We start from the raw sequence: 6,000 nt of genomic DNA on the forward strand, positions 1-6,000 counted from the left end.
ATATGTATAAAATGGATAACTAATAAAAACCTGCTGTATAAAAAAATAAATAAAATAAAATTCAAAAAAAGAAAGAAGGCCTCAGGGTAGTAAGGTGACATTGTACAGAGTATAGGATTTAGCAAATCTAATCTTCATGACAATTTTGACTCCTCCACCCTGAGCCTCAGCTTCCTCATCTCTAAAATGAAGACTCTACAAATTCATCTTAAACATTTACTGAGAGTTGTGTGAAATGTCTAATTCAAGTGGTACATATGTGTGTATTTTTCATTATTATTAAGTCCCCTCTCTTACCAATACAAACGGAACAAATCACCTCACCCTCTACTACTCCTTTCTCAATGCATCCCTCTGTCTTCTAGTTATAATAAGAATGGTTTTTGGAAAAGGATCTGCCCCTAGGGTTTGGTCCTGGTTTTCATTTTAGGTAGAGTTTTTGAGGTTAAAAAAAAGTTGGTGGGGAAGAGAGTGGGGAGGAGAAAAAGTCTGTAGAGTATAACCCCAGGCATGGATTGACTCTGCTTTCAGGGAGAAGAGAACCCACAAAAAGAGAGAAAACATCTCCCCGTTCCTCAGAACTTACATTTTTCCCAAGTAAAAAGACTTGAGTTTGTGAAGATATCTTTAGGCTCATAAAGTATAACTGCATTTTTAATTAGGGTTTTCCTCGAGAGCTAAGTGTTCTGAAGTACGCTTTTGGTATCAAGTCATGATCATCCATACTATATATTTGTAGTATGCACATATATACACCACATACATATTTATATATAATATTAGTCTGTTACCATGACAACTATTACAGTACTAACAAATTAAGCATTGTGACTCTGCTGTAATAAGAAAAAAAGAAATTCAAATGAAACACCAAGCATTTGTTTAAGCACAAATAGCTGTAGTAATTAAATACACAGAGAAAATTTTAAAAAAACACAAATTAATATTTAGAAGCCTTTTCCAGTGTGAAAATCAGCTTTGATGTTGTTTTCCCTTTTCCATTGCATTGCATTATACATCTTTATAAATTAAGTTTGGCATTGGGTTAATGAGAATAGATCTGCTGTGTTGGAGCCCTCACACACCCAAAAACTCAGTTCCCAATCTAAATAGTTACATTTTACATAGTTGGTGAGAAAGATTTTATGGCTCTTTTTATTCATCAGAGAGAGGACTTTTTAAAAAGAAAGCTTAAATGTGAAGTTGGCCTTACATCCCCTGTTTCACTCAGACAACATGTAGAACTACCCCTGGGGTTTTGAATATATTAACATCCTTTCACAATTAACCCTAATGGGACAAGTGTAGCATTTTTCCATGTAGATTTATTCAAAGCTGGAAAACACATAGTGTTTAAATAGATCTCATTATATCAACTACACCAAATCTCTCCTCTTTACATACAGAGGATTGTACCTCTTTTCACTGTCATGCAACATTAAAATAGGAAGGCATACACAAGGATGACATGGATTTGACAAAAAATTAATGATTTGTACATCACTTTAATGCTTCAAATCTGCAATTCATGTATGTTAATTAGTTCATAATGGTCTGTTGAAGAACAGAACTGTCATCCCGCTTCTTCACAGGTTTCTGGAAGCTCCGATTCAGCACAGACTTGCCCGGTTGGCTGCTGGATTCTGGGCTGTAACATGGCAGATCTATGAGAACATCCCCCTCCCCCTAACACAATTGTTCCTGGATGTGGTGCTTTAATCTCTCAGAGCTACAGTGGCATATCTCAAATAAGTGATTCCTGGGTGCCGCAGTACATACCAGGAGCAAGAGCATAGCATCGCTATATCTAAATGATTGATTTCTGGATTTTAGGCTGGCAGGCTATATACCTCAAAGGGCAGCTGTCAGCTTCCTAAATGTATGAAGTTGTATTATGCAGCACATTTTGAAAATGTGTGTACAATTCTTTTTTTAAACTTATTTACAGATAAAAGGGCTGCAAAACTTCGAGAGAGGAAACAAAGGGGGCTAAAAAGATCAGATATCTTTTTTTTTCTGTGAAATCATGTCTGTCTCCTCCAATGCAAGAAAAACAGCTACCCATCCCATTTTCCTTTAGTCTTTGTGCTGCTGGGGTGGAGACAAAGGCTGTCACAACATCACGAGAGGGTGAGCTGAACTGCTTCACAGACCAAATGGAAACACAAGGGCTTGCTGGGAGCTGCGAGATTTGAAAACACGTTGCTCCATTTTTACTGGCGAGAAAGCCGATTTTCCCTGATCTCATGATAGGGGCTTGACCCAATGTGTTTCTCATATCACATCTGCTGATCTGTGAACCCAGCTACTGCGCATGACCGAAGAGAAGTTTACACAAAGGAAACAAGCATCAGATTTGTCTTCAGGTTTGAAATATCAGTCAGGTTCCTGCTTGCTGAAATTTTGTCTTGAAGACTCTAAAATGAAGATGTATTTCATTTAAAATATTTTTTTCACTGGGAAGTATGAATCCGAGATGATAACGGAAGAACTGACCTAGGCCAGGAAAAAAAATGCTCCAAATGTAGTTGAGCTATTAAGAGATTTTAGATAATGAGGAATAGACAGTTAATAAACATGCAAAATAATGATATACTGAAAGGGAGTTTAAAAGTGATCAAATTAATAAGAAATATTTTGTTTAGAGCTTTAGTTAAGGCCTGTATGTAACCAGGAAGGAAAAAATATTTACTAATCAGAATAGATGTTTAATAAATGTTGAATGAATGAAGGATGCTCTTCAAATAATGTTGTGACTTAGGAAAGATATAAAATGATATTTCAACCTAGAGGCTGAACATGGTTCTCCAGTCAGCAACAGGAAACCTCACATTGACCGGAATGACTATATTTTATCTACATTGGATATCTGAATAACACTTTCTTGTGAAGGAAATTAAACCACAAACTTGAAGCTCCCTCCAAAGCTTGGGTTATTCAAATTTGCAGATTTAAATTTGTGTTCTGGATAATATTTAGGAGTGGGATGGCTGGGTCATTTAGTAGATGTATGCTTAACTTTTGTAGAAACTGACAAACTGTTTTTCAAAGTGGTTGTACCATTTTACATTCCCACCAGCAGTTTATGAGGGGTACTGTTCTTCCACATCCTCGCCAACACTTGGTATGGCCAAGCTTTTTAACTTTAGACATTCTAATAGATACGTAATTATATCTTGCCGTAGTTTTGATTTGCATTTCCCCAATGACTAATGATGTTCACCACCTTTTCCGGTTCTTATCTGCCATCCATATACCTTCTTTGATGAAGTGACTGTTCAAATATTTGCCAGTGTTTAATTTGGGTTGTTGGTTTTTATTTTTATTGTTGGTTTTATTCTGGATACAGCCTTTTATCAGACATACAATTTGTAAATATTTTCACCTAGTCTGATTCTTCTCTTTTCATGCTCTTAGCACTATTTTTGGAAGAGCAGATATTCTTCATTTGGTGAAGTCATATATATATGTGTATATTTGTGTATATATATATATGTATATATATGTATATATATATATATATATATATATACATATATATATATATATATAGGCATACACACACACACACACACATATACGTGTGTGTGTGTGTCTTTTGGTGTCTTCTTCCCCTAATTAGTCTGTCAGTCTGCTAGAAGTTTACTATTTTATTACCTTCTGAAAATACAAATTTTGTCTTTCTTAATTTTTACCTGTTTTTCTGTTTTTGATTTCATTGATTTTTCTGTTCTCCTCTTTACTGTTTCTTTTCATCTGCTCATTATACATTTCATTTGCTTTTATTTTTCTATGTCTTAAGATGGATGCTGAGGTCATTGATTTTAGACCAAAGAGAAATGAAAGCATATGTGCATGCAAAGACTGTTATACCAATATTCATTTGATTTATTTTTAATAGTCAAAATCTGGAAACTATTCAAATGCTCATCATCAGATAAATAAATACATAAATTGTGCTATATTTATGCAAGGGACTACTACTCAGCAATAAAAAGAGAAGAAATATTATTATACAAACTATGTAGATACTTCTGAAAATAATTATGCTAGTGAAAGAAACTAGAAAAAAAGATGTAACACTTATGATTTTATCTATATAAAATTATAGAAAATACAAAGTAATCTATAGTGACACAAGTAGATTGATGGTTGCCTGGGGATGGACATGGAAGAGTAGTAAAGCAGTATTCAAAAGGGGCGCCAGGAAACTTTTGACAATGATGGAAATGTTCATTAACTTAATTGGAATCAGTGTTTCATGGGTGTACATGTATGTTGAATCTGATCAAATTGTGTATTTTAAATATGTGTAGTTTATTGTATGTCTATTATATTTCAACAGAGCTTTTTTTTTTTTTTTTTTTTTTCTTTTGCGGTACGTGGGCCTCTCACTGTTGTGGCCTCTCCCGTTGCGGAGCACAGGCTCTGGAAGCACAGACTCAGCGGCCATGGCTCATGGGCCTAGCCGCTCCGCGGCATGTGGGATCTTCCCGGACCGGGGCATGAACCCGTGTCCCCTGCATCGGCAGGTGGACTCTCAACCACTGCGCCACCAGGGAAGCCCTCAACAGAGCTTTTTAAAAAGACACCACTATAAAAATGATAAAGGCCACAGAAGAGGAGAAAATATTTACAATACTTATATTTGACTTGTACCCAGAATATATAAAATAACTCTTACAACTTGATAATAAGAACAGAAATAACCCAATAAAGCAATGGGGAAAAGATTTCAACAGACATTTCATGAAGAAATATATATGAAGGGCCCATAAGCCTATGAAAAGAGGCTCAACAGTATTAGTCATCAGGGAAATACAAATTAAAACCACAATGAAATATCACTACATGCCCATTAAGATGGCTAAAATTAAAAAGAGTGATAATGTAAAAACATTGGCAAGGATGCAAAGGAGCTGAAATTTTAATGCATTGCTGTAGTGAATGTAAAATAATAAAACCACTTTGGAAAATTATTTGAGAGTTTTTTTAAAAAGTTAAACTTTTATGATCCCTAGGACCCAGCAATTTCTCTCCTTGGTATGTACCCAAGAGAATTTAAAGCATACGTCCACATAATGTATGAATATTCATAGCAAATGTATTCAAAATAGATCAGAACTGAAAATCCCTCCTCTGCTCTGGGGACTCCAATTACATGTATATTTGATGTTAAAGTTGCTTCCCCTCCACCTCAAGTGATGCTCTGCTCATTTTATTTTTCAATTTTTTTAAATGTCTTTATTGGAGTATAATTGCTTTACAATGGTGTGTTAGTTTCTGCTTTATTGTTTTTCGATTTTTAAAAAATTCTTTCTGGGTTTTATTTTAGATAGCTTCTATAGGTATGTCTTCAAGTTCACTAATCTTCTTTTCTCCAGTGTTTAATCTGCTGCATTTTTTATATCAGATATTTTAGTTTTCATCTTTGGAAGGTAATTTGGGTCACTTTATGTCTTCTATGTGTCTAGTTTTCATGTTCAATCTTTCCTCTAGCCTCTTGAACTTATGGGATGCTGTTGTAATAACCCTATTAATGTCTTATCTACTAATTCTATTATCTGTATACTTCTTCGATCAGTTTCTATTGACTGATTTTCATCCTCGTTATGGGTCATACTTGACATCTTCCAAATGTTAATTCAGAATGTTAATTCTGTTCATTGCTGAATGGATGTCAGACATTGAGAATTTTACCTTTTTGTTTGCTGGATATTGTAGTATTTCTGTAAATATTTTTGAGCTCTGTTCTGGGATGTAGTTGAGTTACTTACAAACAGTATTATCCTTTCAGAACTTGCTATTGAGCTTTGTTATCTGGTACTAAAGAAGACTATATTCTAGGGTACATTTGTCTCAAAACTGAAGCTAAGCCTTCTGAGAACTCTACCCAATGCCGCATGAATTATGAGGTTTTCTACTCTGCCTGCTGGGAATAGGAACTATTTCTGGCTTTGTGTGAGTTCCTGGTACTGTTCTTCTATTCTTTTCAGAGAG

Source organism: Mesoplodon bidens, assembly GCF_964165515.1.
Source record: "Mesoplodon bidens genome assembly, chromosome: 8".
Taxonomy (NCBI): Eukaryota; Metazoa; Chordata; class Mammalia; order Artiodactyla; family Ziphiidae; genus Mesoplodon; species Mesoplodon bidens.